Source organism: Mauremys mutica, chromosome 13, assembly GCF_020497125.1.
Source record: "Mauremys mutica isolate MM-2020 ecotype Southern chromosome 13, ASM2049712v1, whole genome shotgun sequence".
Taxonomy (NCBI): Eukaryota; Metazoa; Chordata; order Testudines; family Geoemydidae; genus Mauremys; species Mauremys mutica.
Genome location: NC_059084.1, coordinates 35,759,087 through 35,772,990, shown reverse-complemented (window position 1 = coordinate 35,772,990; position 13,904 = coordinate 35,759,087). Strand labels below are relative to the sequence as shown.

The window sequence follows — 13,904 nt, the reverse complement described above, 5'->3', positions numbered from 1 at the left end:
TGGGTGTCTCTAAGCCTTTTACTGCCAGATGCTGGGACTGGACAATGGGGGATGGTCCCTCGATAATTGCCCTGTTCTGTTCATTCCCTTTGAAACATCTGGCATTGGCCACCGTTTGACGACAGGACACTGGGTAGATGGAGCATTGGTCTGACCCAGTATGTCCATTCTTATGTTGTTATGAACATCCATCCTCTCCCACATGTAAGGATATCACATAAAAGAGTTTCCAGACATGTCTTTGCAGCAGAATAACTCTGGATATATGAGTTAATAAAATACAAAATAACAAAAACAAAACAAAACATCTTCCAAATCCAAAGTCTTGGACCAAATTTTGGGCTTCTACATCAGGTGTTGGAGATGATGTAACGGGGTTCATTCACCACTGGAGTGCCGCTTTGTGGCTGGCTCTGAGGATTAGCACTCACTTTGTCTGGCACCCGTCCCAGCAGTGGCTCTCACCATGGCCTTTCTGTCTCTCTGGGTCTCGAGGTGCTCCTCGTTGTGACTTGACCCTATAGCCAGGTCACTATGTAGTCCTTCTCTCTGGGGTGTCAAAGTCCCACTGGACAAGCCTTCCATATGCCACATCAAGCAGTCTTCCAGGCCAAGCCAGGTCCAGAGCCACTTTCTCAGTGGCTGGTAAAAGGAACCCGGCAATGCACAATACTCCAGGTTCCAGTCCAGGGACACTATGTCCAGCAACCACGGTCTGCTCAATCTCAGATCCTGTTGCTGTTACCCTGGGCTCTTTCCTACCTCGCCTTTCCATCTCCTGGCCCACCTCTGAGTTCACCAGCCTGAGCTTCCTCTACTCCCCATGCCTACTTCAGCCATCTGTTTCTCACCAGACCTTAGACCTCCTCTTTGTCCTTAGCCAACTCCCTTTCTCTCTGAGGAGTGACTGAAGGTCTCCGCCTGAAGACCCCTCTTCTTCTCAACTTCCTCTCTTAATAGAAATCCAGCCTGGCCCTGCCCAGTTGAGCTTCCTCTTCAGTTACACGTTAACAGACTCCAGCTCTCCTCCACGTGCAGCATATGAGGTTAATTGGCCTTTTTCAACCTGCTCAGGCCTGCTGGGGCTTGGAGAAGTGGACCCCTAGGGAGCACCCCTGTAGTACTTATGCTGTCACAGCTGATTTTTTGTGGCCCCCATGAAATTAAACATTTCTTCTGTGATTTCACCCTATTGATTATACTGCCCTGCTTTTATACCCGCTTGACAGAAATTGTAATTTCTATGATATCTCCTACTTTTGCTGTCACTGCTGATTTTTTGTGGCCCCCGTGAAATTAAACATTTCTTCTATTGATTATACTACCCTGCTTTTATACCCACTTGACAGAAATTGTAATGTCTATGATATCTCCAATGGGCACTTTCCCCCCTTTCTACTAAACCTTGCATCATACATTTGAATTGTCACCATCATCCAGAGGATTCCTTCCACCACAGGTAGACAAAAGGCCTTTGTCTGCTCCTCGCACCTGCATGATTGTCAGTTTTGGAAAAAAAAATTCCGCAACATGGGGTCCATCAATGGCTATTAGCCAGGCTGGTCAGGGAGGCAATCCCATGCTGTGGGTGTCCCTAAACCTCTGACTGCCAGAAGACTGAACGACAGGGGATGGATCACTCAATGATTGCCTGTTCTGTTCATTCCCTCTCAACCACCTGTCAATGACCGCTGTTGGAGGACAGGATACTGGGTTAGATGGACCATTGTTCTGACCCAGTATGGCTGTTCTTATGTTCTTATGCCCCATTACAGGAGGGAAGGGTTAGCAGGGGAAAGCCCAGCTCATTTGGGGGCTGGCAGGGAGCGGGGGCCTATATCCAGCTCTCATTCTATGAAATAGGCCTGGCTGGGAGCAGGAACTACCTAGAGATGGGTGCTGGCCAGTCCGTCCCTGAGGGAAGGTGGATGTGATACTGGACTATTGTTTTAATTTGCTCCTGCAGTAGAAAGAGAAAACCTGAGACATAAGGCCTGGTATGAGGACTAAGGCCTGAAGTAAAGTAATCAGACCCTGCTGATATAAAGCAAAGTTAGCAAGAGTCAGACTATAGGCAGAAGTCAGGCCCTGTTACAAAACATGGCTGCCTGCACATTCACAGAACTTGGCAAGAAGAGGGCTGGTATTGCAAAAACAGACACATTGCTAAGAAGTGCAAGGTACAGGGCACTCAGGCAAACACATTCCAGAAGGGTGGTACCAGAACACCCCAATACCAAGGATGGTAGGAACACACTCCCCGAAGATAACAGGTACACACTGACCCCACCTAAAGTTAAGGTCAGTATGACAGTGTGATGGCTAGAAATGTTTTGATGGAACCAACAAGTACAAGGTAAGGGGTGATAACTCACCACATCAGAGAGGCAATATGTAACTTGTTTGTATCAGTGCATCAAAAAGGGTCGCAGAAGGGGTGTCTTGGTCCAGCTGAGGGGGAGGAGTGGAAAATCATACTTCTCACTGAGTTGGGTCCATTGTAACAAGCATACATGGGCTCGTATACCTGTAGCACGCACAGGGTGCTAGGGCCATGCTTCCTTGACAATAAACCTGGCTGAGTGCCTTCACCACTAACCAAGTGTGACATATTACCTTGGGGTGCAACCTGGAACTGGGGTACCGCTGAGCCTTCAAACCCATGAACTAGCCTGTTCCGAGCAAGTCTGATACGTCTTCCTGCACAGTAGAAAAGACTACACTCGTAAAATCAACGTCTGTCTAAGTGGATCTCTGACTGCATCAGATCCTCTTACCATATTCAAAAGATTCAACCACCCAAAGGCATTAGAACTCATTCCACTCAAGCTATGTCGACATCCGTTGCCTTCCTTCATAACGTACCCATTTCTGACATCTGTAAAGCAGCTACATGGTCATCTAAACACATGTTTGCCAAACACTATGCTATCACACAAGATACCATGGCAGACGCCATAGTAGGCCAGACAGTACTCTCTAAACTACTCACTGCCGCATCTCCAAAGTCCCACCGACCATAGTGGGAACTCCTACACATTCACCTAGAGTGGAACACCCATAGGGACAGCACTCAAAGAAGAAGAGAAAGTTACTCACCTTGCAGTAACTGAGGTTCTTTGAGATGTGTGTCCCTATGGGTGCTCCACTCCCCACCCTCCTCCCTGTTACTTTGGAGAACTAGTAAAATTGTCCACGGTAGAGAAGGAACTTAGGGGGATGCAGGATTCAGGCACTCAGAAAGATTCCAACGAGACGGGAGATACCCTCTGAGTGCCTGCGTCCCAACCAGGGACTGCTACCGAAAATCTCCAATCAACGGCGCTGGGACACATCAACACCACTTTTTGACAAAATCACAATAGCAAACGTATAAGATAACCTATCAGCCACAAACAAAACAAACCAAAGAATCTGAATTATGGCTATGATGTCTCATGGGAGCTTATGGGTCATTCTCCCCTATGGACCACGTTCCCTGGGCAGACTGTTTCCCATGATGCACCTGTTGCCGAGGCACTTTGGTGCATAATGGGTGTCCTTGGCCATGGTGCATCATGGGAGATATAGTTCAGGTGTGGAACGTGGCCCATTGGGCAGATTGGGGCCATGAGTTACCGCTGCCTACAGCCCCAATGTAGTACAGGGCTAATCTTTCAACATAAAAATATAATTTTGGGGTATTGGGATTTAGAATGAAACATCCACATTTTCCAGTTGTTTTTGTGAAAAAGTTCACTAACCAAAAAAAACCAAACAACCCCAACCTTTACGCTGAAATACAGTGGGGAAAGGAGAGAATCTCAGCTTTTAAATTTCTATTTTTTTTCCCGGTAGTTGTTTTCCTCAGCTGTCCATATCGGCAGCACTGATCTGTGGTTCACAAAGCCACATGATATGCACACTACTGTGCAAGAATGCGTCAGCGTCTTTCAACACAGTCCCAAGTACTGATAATACAATGCTTTCACCTGGAAGAAAACCTGAGCCCCTTCCGCAGGGCAAAGCTTTAGAAAAGGGCAAAGATTTTAAAGGAATTAAACCATTCCATTTAAACATCAGACAGCCCCTTTTGAATGAGGTTGCATTCCTCTCTCCGAATTGCTAACAGGCATCCTGGTCAGTTAATGTGGGGAACGCACAAACCAGTCAGGAGAACCATGCCACATGAGTAAACAAGCTAAACACAAGACTGTCATGCCCTTACTCCGGCCAGAGAACCATTATTCATATTAATAAATTTTGAGCCAGTGAGAGTGACTGAATAAAGCCGTCGCGTGCAGTTCAGGATACCTGGTTTCTAATGATTCTTTTGCCTTTGTTTTGTCTCCCAGTGACGTGCCTAACTGTGAAGCATCTAGAAAATCAGTGTGAATCACCAGGCCTGTGTTCTACACTCAGACTCTCTGAACAATGAATGGCGGGAAAGGGCACCTCAGAATGGGATTCACAAAAGCCAGAATGCCAAGCAGCTCCGCCACCAGGGAGCTCAGCCCCCAAGTGCCGGCCGGCACCCGTCTGTGAGCTGTAAAACCTTCGCTGGCGTTAGGCAGAGATGTCACTGCTATGCCACACCTTGATCATGCTGCCCAGGAGGCTGGCCAGTCTCCCTGACTGATTTTCTACTTGATCATCATGATTGTTTATATGTTAACAATAAGCAGCCAGCTGAGGGCCTGAAACAAAGTGTTCTCTGTGTGACGCACTGCCCTGACACCCCTGCTCAATCCCCTTCTTCAGAGCCTGAGAAAGAGAGAGGCAAAGCAGGCCCTATGGATGTCAGTCACTACATTTCAGACTTCCCATAGAAAACATCACTAGTTTTGGTTTGGATAGAACAAAATGGAAGTGGTTAGAGTTGATCTGTAGAGTGCATATGATTCCTTTGGTCTCGCCATTTGGCTAATCCGAGTGAAAATGAAGCAGTGGGCTGAGTTCATAGTTCGTATTGATTTGTTCATTCAATAGATGACACCTCCTTTTTGTATCTGAATGTCTGATGATCTTTTCAACCGTATTTGTTATTCCACATGATTCTGTTGGGGTACCTTGTGCATTTAGAGACAGACTTTCAGGCTCCACAGTCGAGGGCAGTTGTCCGGAAGGGCCCAGCTCTCATTTAAGCACCACAATGAGAGAGCAACCTTTTAAAAGTTCTCACGATGTTTTCAGAAGTTGTTCTCAAAAGCCTGTTTCTCAGAACTAGTGACCAACCTTTCAAAAGTTCTCAGGGTTAGAAAGTCAGTGTTGTAACAGCAGAGATGCCAACTCATGCAACTTTTTCTTGCTTCTTTTGGTATTTGCTCTACATATCACAACATATGCAGGTTCAGTAGAACTACCTGCTGATCCATAATTACGCTGATCCATAATTGGTTAAACAACCACAAACAACCACAAACAAAGATTAACTATTATTAATGGAATGATGTTGGATTCGAAGGAGATCTAGGGTAGGGTTCCCCAGGGATTTGTTATGGGTCTGGTGTTGTTTAACAGCTTTATTAAAAACTTGCATGCAAGGTGACAAAGTTCCTCCTCTACCTTGGTGGGTCCTGAGCTTATTGGCGGATTTGCTCACCTCACAGATTCACCCTGTGGGTCGAGAAACAGCCTAGAGACCTTCCTCTCTGGTAGAAGCCACAGTCCAGGACAATTCCTCATGTGTTTGATCAGGAGTTGGGAGGTTTCGGGGGGAACCCAGGCCCACCCTCTACTCCAGGTTCCAGCCCAGGGCCCTGTGGACTGCAGCTGTCTAGAAGCAATTAGCAATGTCCAAGGACAGCGAACCATTTATCCATAGCTACTACTCTGGCCCTTAGAGTTGGAAGGTTGACTACAATTGGGGCCATAAGTACTGTAGCTTCATTAATACTTCTATAATCAATCATGTGACACCATCTGCCTTCTGGTTTCCGTACAGACTAGATGGGGAGCAGTAGCGGCTCCCCAGTCTGGCATGTTTTGTTTTTCTGAGGGAAAATTTACTGTTTGACAAAATCACAACAACAAACAACAAAACCTTTCAGCCGCAAACAAAATAAAACAAAAAATCTGAAATGTGGCTATGATGCCTCATAGGAGCTGGCTTATGGGTCATTCTCCTCTATGGACCACGTTCCCTGGGCAGACTGTTTCCCAAGATGCACCTCTTGCTAAGCCACTATGGTGCATAATGGGTGTCCTTGGCCATGGTGCATCATGGGAGATGTAGTTCAGGTGGGGAACGTGGCCCATTGGGCAGATTTGGGGCATGAGGTACCACTTCCTACAGCCCCAAGGTAATACTGAGCTAACCTTTCCAAATTAAAACAAAATATAATTTGGGGCATTTGGTTTTGGAATGAAACATCCACATTTTCCAGTTGTTTTTGTGAAAATATTCATTAAAAAAAACCCACAAAAAACAAACCTTAAACTGAAATACAATGGGAAAAAGTGAGAGTCTCAGCTTTCCATTTTCTAATTTTTTTTGATAGTTGTTTTTCTCAGCTGTCCATATCATCAGCACATATCTGTGGTTCACAAAGCCAACTGATATGCACACTACTGTGCAAGAATGCGTCAGCATCTTTCAACACAGTCCCAAGTGCTGATAATACAATGCTTTCTTCTGGAAGAAAACCTGAGCCCTTTCCGCAGGGCAAAGCTTCAGAAAAGGCCAAAGAATTTAAAATAATTAAATCATTCCATTTAAACATCAAACAGCCCCTTTTGTATGAAGTGGCATTCCTCCCTCAGGATTGCTAACAGGCATCCTAGTCAGTTAATGTGGGGAATGCACAAACCAGTCAGGAGAACAATGCCACATGAGGAAACAAGCTAAACACAAGCCTGTCATGCCCTTACTCCAGCCAGAGCACCATTATTCATTTTAATAAATTGTGAGGCAGTGAGAGTGAGTGAATAGAGGACTGGAGTGCAGGTCAGGAGAACTGGGTTCTAATGATTCCTTTGCCTCTGTTTAGTCCCCCACCTCCTGCCTGTTTAGATTATAAACTACTTGGAGCAGGAGCAGTTTCTTACTTTCTATATAAAGGACATGGCAGAGTGGGGCCCTGACCTCAGCTATAGTGCTAACAATACTCTAATAGTTGCACAGGGAGTTATTGGAAAAGTGCAAGTACCAACTCCAGCACACGCAGACTGCTAAACCGCCAAGATCAGATAGAACAACAAAATAACATACCAGACAACAACTTAGCACAAAGATAAAGATGTGCTGATCATTACAATATCCCCCCTTTAGTTAAATAAGAACTTTAAACAATAACTCCTAGGAATGCACATAGTCTTCCATCCATGTAGGTTTCCAGGTTGATCTGCCTGCTCCAGTCCTATATTCTTTCACAGAGACAACAGTCATAGCTTTATCTAGATTATCAGTGAATGCAAGATTTATGTCCTCTAGGTAAGGTCTATCCATTGTGGACAGACTATTTGTTGAAAACGTCAGTGTGTTGAGATCCCAGGAACACTCTCACAATTCCTCCTCCACACCCAGTGTCTCACCACGAGCCACAGATACTGGCTGAGGGACATCCAAATCATTCTCTGCATCCCTGTGGGATAGAGGTAGAGCATCCTCAGTGTTTGCCTTCAGTGAGTGCAAGATTTATGTCCTTTCGGTCTTTCTGAAGTGCTCTCCTCAGGTAACCCATATAAGATTCCGCATGTCAGACACCTGTCCATGTGCCAGAGGCCCTGACATTTTGTGCTGCCTGTGCATCAAGTTACGAGGAAGCCTGGGTTTGAAGAGTCAAATAATAATCTCAAAAGAGAGCAATGGATAGCTGAGTGCTGGCTGGCTTTACATGAAGCCAAAGTGTCCAAAAGTGTCTTCAAATCCAGTTTCACTGGTCTTCACTGACTCAGACTCTAAGCACAGAACCAATGGTGCAGTGTCCTTTCTCCACACCCCTATTGCTCACTTGGGGGATGACTCTGGTCCTCACCGTGATTGTCTGGAATTGTTGGCAAACTGTGTGTAAGATCTGGGATTCAAATTTCTGCCCCTGAGCTCCTCAAATGCCGCTGGGTGATTGGAACTGTAACACTACAGGTTTCATCAGTTATCTGTGATTGTCTCAGTCTTTCTATCTGTCCATGGCTGTACCACCACATACCTTGAGAAAGTGTTGTATACTACAAGCAGACACCATTTTTTTAACTGGAGCTTCTGGTAGCCGGGATTTCAAGTCAATCTGTATGAACTCCCAGGGCTTACTAAGTTGGAGCATTTGCCTCAAAGGAGTTCTGCCTCCCCTTACTGATCCTTTCCAGCCTTGACAGGTAAGACAGGAGAGTACTTAGTCTTTAATATCTGCAGCCACCCTAATCCAAAATACTCTGTCAGTGTCTTTTCATACCCCAGGTGTTCTGCTGCTGTATTATCATGAAGACCCTCCAGTATTGTTCTCTGAAATCTTGCTGGCAGGTCAGTCCTATTACCCTTAGAAACCAGCAAGTTGGTAGCTGGATCAATGGACTGTGTTGAGCCAGCCCACTCCAGTATGGGCCTCCTTTGATAGATCTGTTGGCGGTGAACATAACTCAGGGGCCTGAGACTGTTCTTGCCACATGTCCTCCCGAAACCAGCCCGAGCCTATTTTCACGGCCCTCACCCCGCTGAGAATGTCCACAACCACACGTTGCTTTCCAGTTTTATGTGGAGCTGTGCATGTGACGTGCCTAACTGTGAAGCATCTAGAAAATCAGTGTGAATCACCAGGCCTGTGTTCTACACTCAGACTCTCTGAACAATGAATGGTGGGAAATGGGCACCTCAGAATGGGATTCACAAAAGCCAGAATGCTAAGCAGCTCCGCCACCAGGGAGCTCAGCCCCCAACTGCCGGCCGGCACCCGTCTCTGAGCTGTAAAACCTTCCCTGGCGTTAGGCAGAGATGTCACTGCTATGCTACACCTTGATCATGCTGCCCAAGAGGCTGGCCAGTCTCCCTGACTGATTTTCTACTTGATCATCATGATTGTTTATATGTCAACAATAAGCAGCCAGCTGAGGGCCTGTAACAAAGTGTTCTCTGTGTGACGCACTGCCCTGACACTCCTGCTCAGTCCCCTTCTTCAGAGCCTGAGAAAGAGAGAGGCAAAGCAGGCCCTATGGATGTCAGTCACTACATTTCAGACTTCCCATAGAAAACATCACTAGTTTTGGTTTGGATAGAACAAAATGGAAGTGGTTAGAGTTGATCTGTAGAGTGCATATGATTCCTTTGGTCTCGCCATTTGGCTAATCCGAGTGAAAATGAAGCAGTGGGCTGAGTTCATAGTTCGTATTGATTTGTTCATTCAATAGATGACACCTCCTTTTTGTATCTGAATGTCTGATGATCTTTTCAACCATATTTGTTATTCCACATGATTCTGTTGGGGTACCTTGTGCATTTAGAGACAGACTTTCAGGCTCCACAGTCGAGGCTAGATGTCCGGATGGGCCCGGCTCTCATTTAAGCACCACAATGAGTGAGCAACCTTTTAAAAGTTCTCACGATGTTTTCAGAAGTTGTTCTCAAAAGCCTGTTTCTCAGAACTAGTGACCAACCTTTCAAAAGTTCTCAGGGTTAGAAAGTCAGTGTTGCAACAGCAGAGATGCCAACTCATGCAACTTTTTCTTGCTTCTTTTGGTATTTGCTCTTTTATGATAATGCTGGAGCTCCTAGATGCACACAATTATTTTAAAACCTCTTCAGGGAGTTGGGAGATAATTCCTTTCTCTGTGGAATATAAAGAAGGGCCTTGAACAGGGTCTCCTACCACGCTTGCATGCCCTAACCACCACCAGTGAAGTCTTTCTTGCTTTCTATCTGGCCTAATGCATATTTAATTATTTAGACACAAGAAAACAACTTCAACAGGAGGGGCTAAGAGAATAGCCCATAGTTTGGTGGTTAAATCTCCTAAATGGCTACAGATTAAGCCCATTTCTTCTTCACCTGCCTGTAGTGGACATGGAGAGCCATTGATCCCCATCCTCTTTATAAGCCTGTAAGATATTTGTAGACCCCGACCAGTCTTCTTTTCGCAAGACTATACATGCCAAGGTTTTTTGTTTTTGTTGTTGTTTTTTTTTGTTTGTTTTGGTTTGTTTGTTTTTTCCACTTTTCCGCCTAGGTTAGGTTTTTGATACCTTTCATCCCTGTTTTTGCTCTCATCTGGACTCTCTCCAATTTGTCCTCATCCTTCCCAACTACCTGGTAGTTCAGCGTGACTTTACCTAGTCTGCTCTTTTCCTCAACCTGCTCCCTTTCCCCATTTCCCTGCTAGACTCTACAAACTTTGCAACCAGATGAGCCCTGACCCTCTGCTAGACTCAGAAGATTGTTGCCAGGCTGCTGCATGTCTCAGTCTAAACCAAGGTTCCTAGTAGACTTGTATAATTGTAATTTAGTCCATTTTGAATTAGAACCAAATTTGGGATTGGGGAGGGTCTCAAGACAGCTCAGCGGTACTTCCCTTTGGATTGGTATGAGGAACTTAAGGGAATGTCTATGATAATGTCTATGATATCTCCTATGGGCACTTTCCCCCCTTTCTGCTAACCCTGGCATCCTACGTTTGAATTGTTACCATCATCCAGAGGATTCCTTCGACCACAGTTAGACAAAAGGCCTTTGTCACCAGCTCCTCGCACCTTATTGATGTTACAATTCTCTACTTTGTCTGCATGATTGTCAGTTTTGGAAAAAAAATTCTGCAACATATCCACAAGCAATTGAGAACCTTTAACAAAGTGTTCTATGTCTTCGATACAGTCCGGACTTTTCTGGTCAATCCGCTCATAACACAACAGCGGAGGAGGGGAGATACGGCTTTTCTCTATAAATACTTAGAGAGACAAACACCAAGGAGGGAGAGAAGTTATTTAAGTTAAGAGCCAATGCTGGCACAAGAACAAATTGATATAACCTGACCAGTAATAATTTTAGGTTTGAAATTAGATGATGTTTTCTAACTATCAGAGGTTTGAAGTTCTGGAACAGCCCTTCAAGGGGAGGAGTGGGGGAAATAATCCTAACTTCTTTTAAGATTGAACTTGATACTTTTATGGAGGGGAAGATATGATGAGATTGCCTACAGTGGCATTGACCCTTTCACAACTGCTATCAGCAAATATCTCCGGTGGCCGGAGATGGGACACAGGCCACTTCTGACCTGAACTAGAGAAAATGAATTCTCTGTAATTTGAAGTCTTTAAATCAAGATTTGAGAACTTAGTAAGTGAGCCAGAGGTTATAGGCCTATTGCAGGAGTGGGTGAACATAGGAATATCCAAATGACAATATTGGGTCAGACCAATGATCCATCTATCCCAGTATCCTGTCTTCTGACAGTGTCCAATGCCAAGTGCTTCAGAGGGAATGAACAGAATGGGCAATCATCGAATGATCCATCCCCTGTCATCCACTTCCAGGTTCTGGTAATCAGATGCTAGGGACACTCAGAGCATGAGGTCGCATCCCTGGCCATCTTGGCTAATAGCCATTGATCGGCCTGTCCTCCATGAGCTTATCTAGTTTTTTTGAACCCCGTTATAGTTTTGGCCTTCACAATATCCCCTGGCAATGAGTTCCACTATTTGACTGCACATTGTGTGAAGAAGTACTCCCTTTTATTGCTGTAAACCTGCTGCCTGTTAAATTCATTGGTTGACCTCTGATTCTTATATTAGGTGATGGAGTGAATATCACTTCCTTATTCATGTTCTCCATACCTGTCACTATTTTATAGACTGTATCATATCCCTTCTTATTTGTCTCTGTTCCAAGCTGCTTCAGACAGTAAGCATGTACTGTAAGAGTTCTGACTAATGTCAGAAGTGTAACAGATCAGTGGAACCCTGCAAAGCATGGCTTCAAAATCTTCCCATTATTAATGAGGTATTTGCCAGAGCATCTGTAGGTATTGTGGGGCCCGCTCACTAAACCACCCAGAACTGGAAATAAGTACATACATGTGGTGGATTCTGTCACCAGGTACCCTGAAGTCACTGCTCTATCATTGGTGCTGGAATGGACCTTTCTTCACATGGCTCATTTACCTGGATGCTCTATCCCTATTTGCAGTTATGGCTCCTAGTCTGTATATTGCTTGTCTTCTGCTTGACCACATCTAGTTTGCTATTTTCCTGGACTTGACCCCTTGCCACATTCCCCTGCAGGTCTGGTGTGCAACTGGACTCTGCAAACTGCAGCCTCGTGAGCCCTGACTCTCCACGGAGGGTCAGCAAAGGCTTTATGGTCAGCAAGTCCTCTCCAGGTTGGGTCAATGTGTAAGTAAGTTTCTAGTTCACTTGTATAACTGTTGTTTAGTCCATTTTAAATCAGATGCAAATTTGGGGCCTTACTCCTTCTTGATGTACTCATGGGAGCTCAGCATAACATCTCTTGTGACTAATGTGAGCAAAGGTGGGCCCAATAGATTGCAGGCTAGGGTCCTTCTGGGATAAGGACTGATAATTTCACACCCTAATTGGTAATTATTTGGGTAAATTTTCTCTGGCTGCAGTGGTGGTGAAAGGGGTCCTATGCAGCCCTGCCTCCCCTCATATAGAGGGGAACCTGAAAAACAAGAGGTAGAGGAGGCTCTAAGGAAAGTTCTCAGGAAATAATCCTACCCATACATGTGTCCTTTTCCTTCTCCACTTTTTTATCTTCTTTCATATCTCTCCTATTATTTTGCCTTCTCTCTAAGAAGAGTCTTGCTTAGATGGCCAAGACTGCACATTTTGCAAAACTGCTATGAGCCTGTGGCCGCAAAGAGGCAGCTAAATGTGATTCCCTTAACGGGTACAAGATTTCCAAGTCTCAAGGTGGCTGATAAATCCATGCATTGAACCCCAGTTTTACCAGAAGCGAGACTGCAAGTGAGGGTCAACACCAGAAACAGAAGCTGCATTTTCTATCTTTGCAGTTCTCTTCTCTCCCCTTTTGTTTCACTGTCCTGGAAAGGCATCATCATGAAATAACAAGAATATCACCACAGTATTTGGCTCATCTCAGCTAACCTCTTCCTTTTCCCCCACAAAGGACAGCCATTACTGTCTTTAATACCATCCAACAGAGTGTTAGAAAAGGTAGTAGTGGTGGGGTTCCATCTAAAAACTCCCTCTAACTAAAGGGAAAGGGGACAAGGGATCCTGTTAAAATGAAAGCCTGATTTAATGCTTTACATCTCAAATGCTTTAAATGTTCTTCCTTCTTGTCTGCATCTTTAATAAAAGGTGATAGAAACATTGTAACAAGGAACAAAAAGAACTTTCCTAATATTGGGAATTTTTTTTCTGTGAAATTGCCTATTTAGAAAAAGGAGGGAATCTATGTTACTAGGAATTTATAAAAAACTTGACTGGCATGGATCACTTGATAATTGCCCTGTACTGTGCATTCCCTCTGAGGCACCTGGCATTGGCCATTGGCAGAAGATAGAATACTGGGTAGATGGACCATCGGTCTGACACCATATGGCTGTTCTTATGATGAGCACAAGCCACAATCTCATGTGGAAGAACATGCTGCTTATAAAGTAGAGATGCTTGCTCATATTGGTACCTTTTCAGGAGAAGGCTGTGTCTCCCCCGACAGCGAGAGATTTAAATGACTGAGTCTGGGGAGTTATTTCTGTGTTTTCTGTGTTGATGGCACAAACAACAGCCCTGATTCAGACAACTCTCCATGTCACATAAGATCTCCCTATTGATATGTCATAACTGGGGGTAGTCAAAAAGTTTTTGTGAAATCTTTTTCTGAAGGAAATTTGAGATTTTAACTGAAGGACAATTTCACACAAATTGTTGGCTTTCCTCAAAAATTTTTGAATTTTTTTACTGGAAAACCTAAAAAAAAGTCCCAACATTAGTTTTTGGACCAATGGATAGTGGGTTAT

General features: G+C 44.7%; 1 pseudogene; it reads right to left on the bottom strand.

Annotated features, from left to right (window-relative positions):
* The window catches only part of LOC123348337, a 30,367-nt pseudogene that overhangs the window by 15,903 nt on the left and 560 nt on the right, over positions 1-13,904 (bottom strand).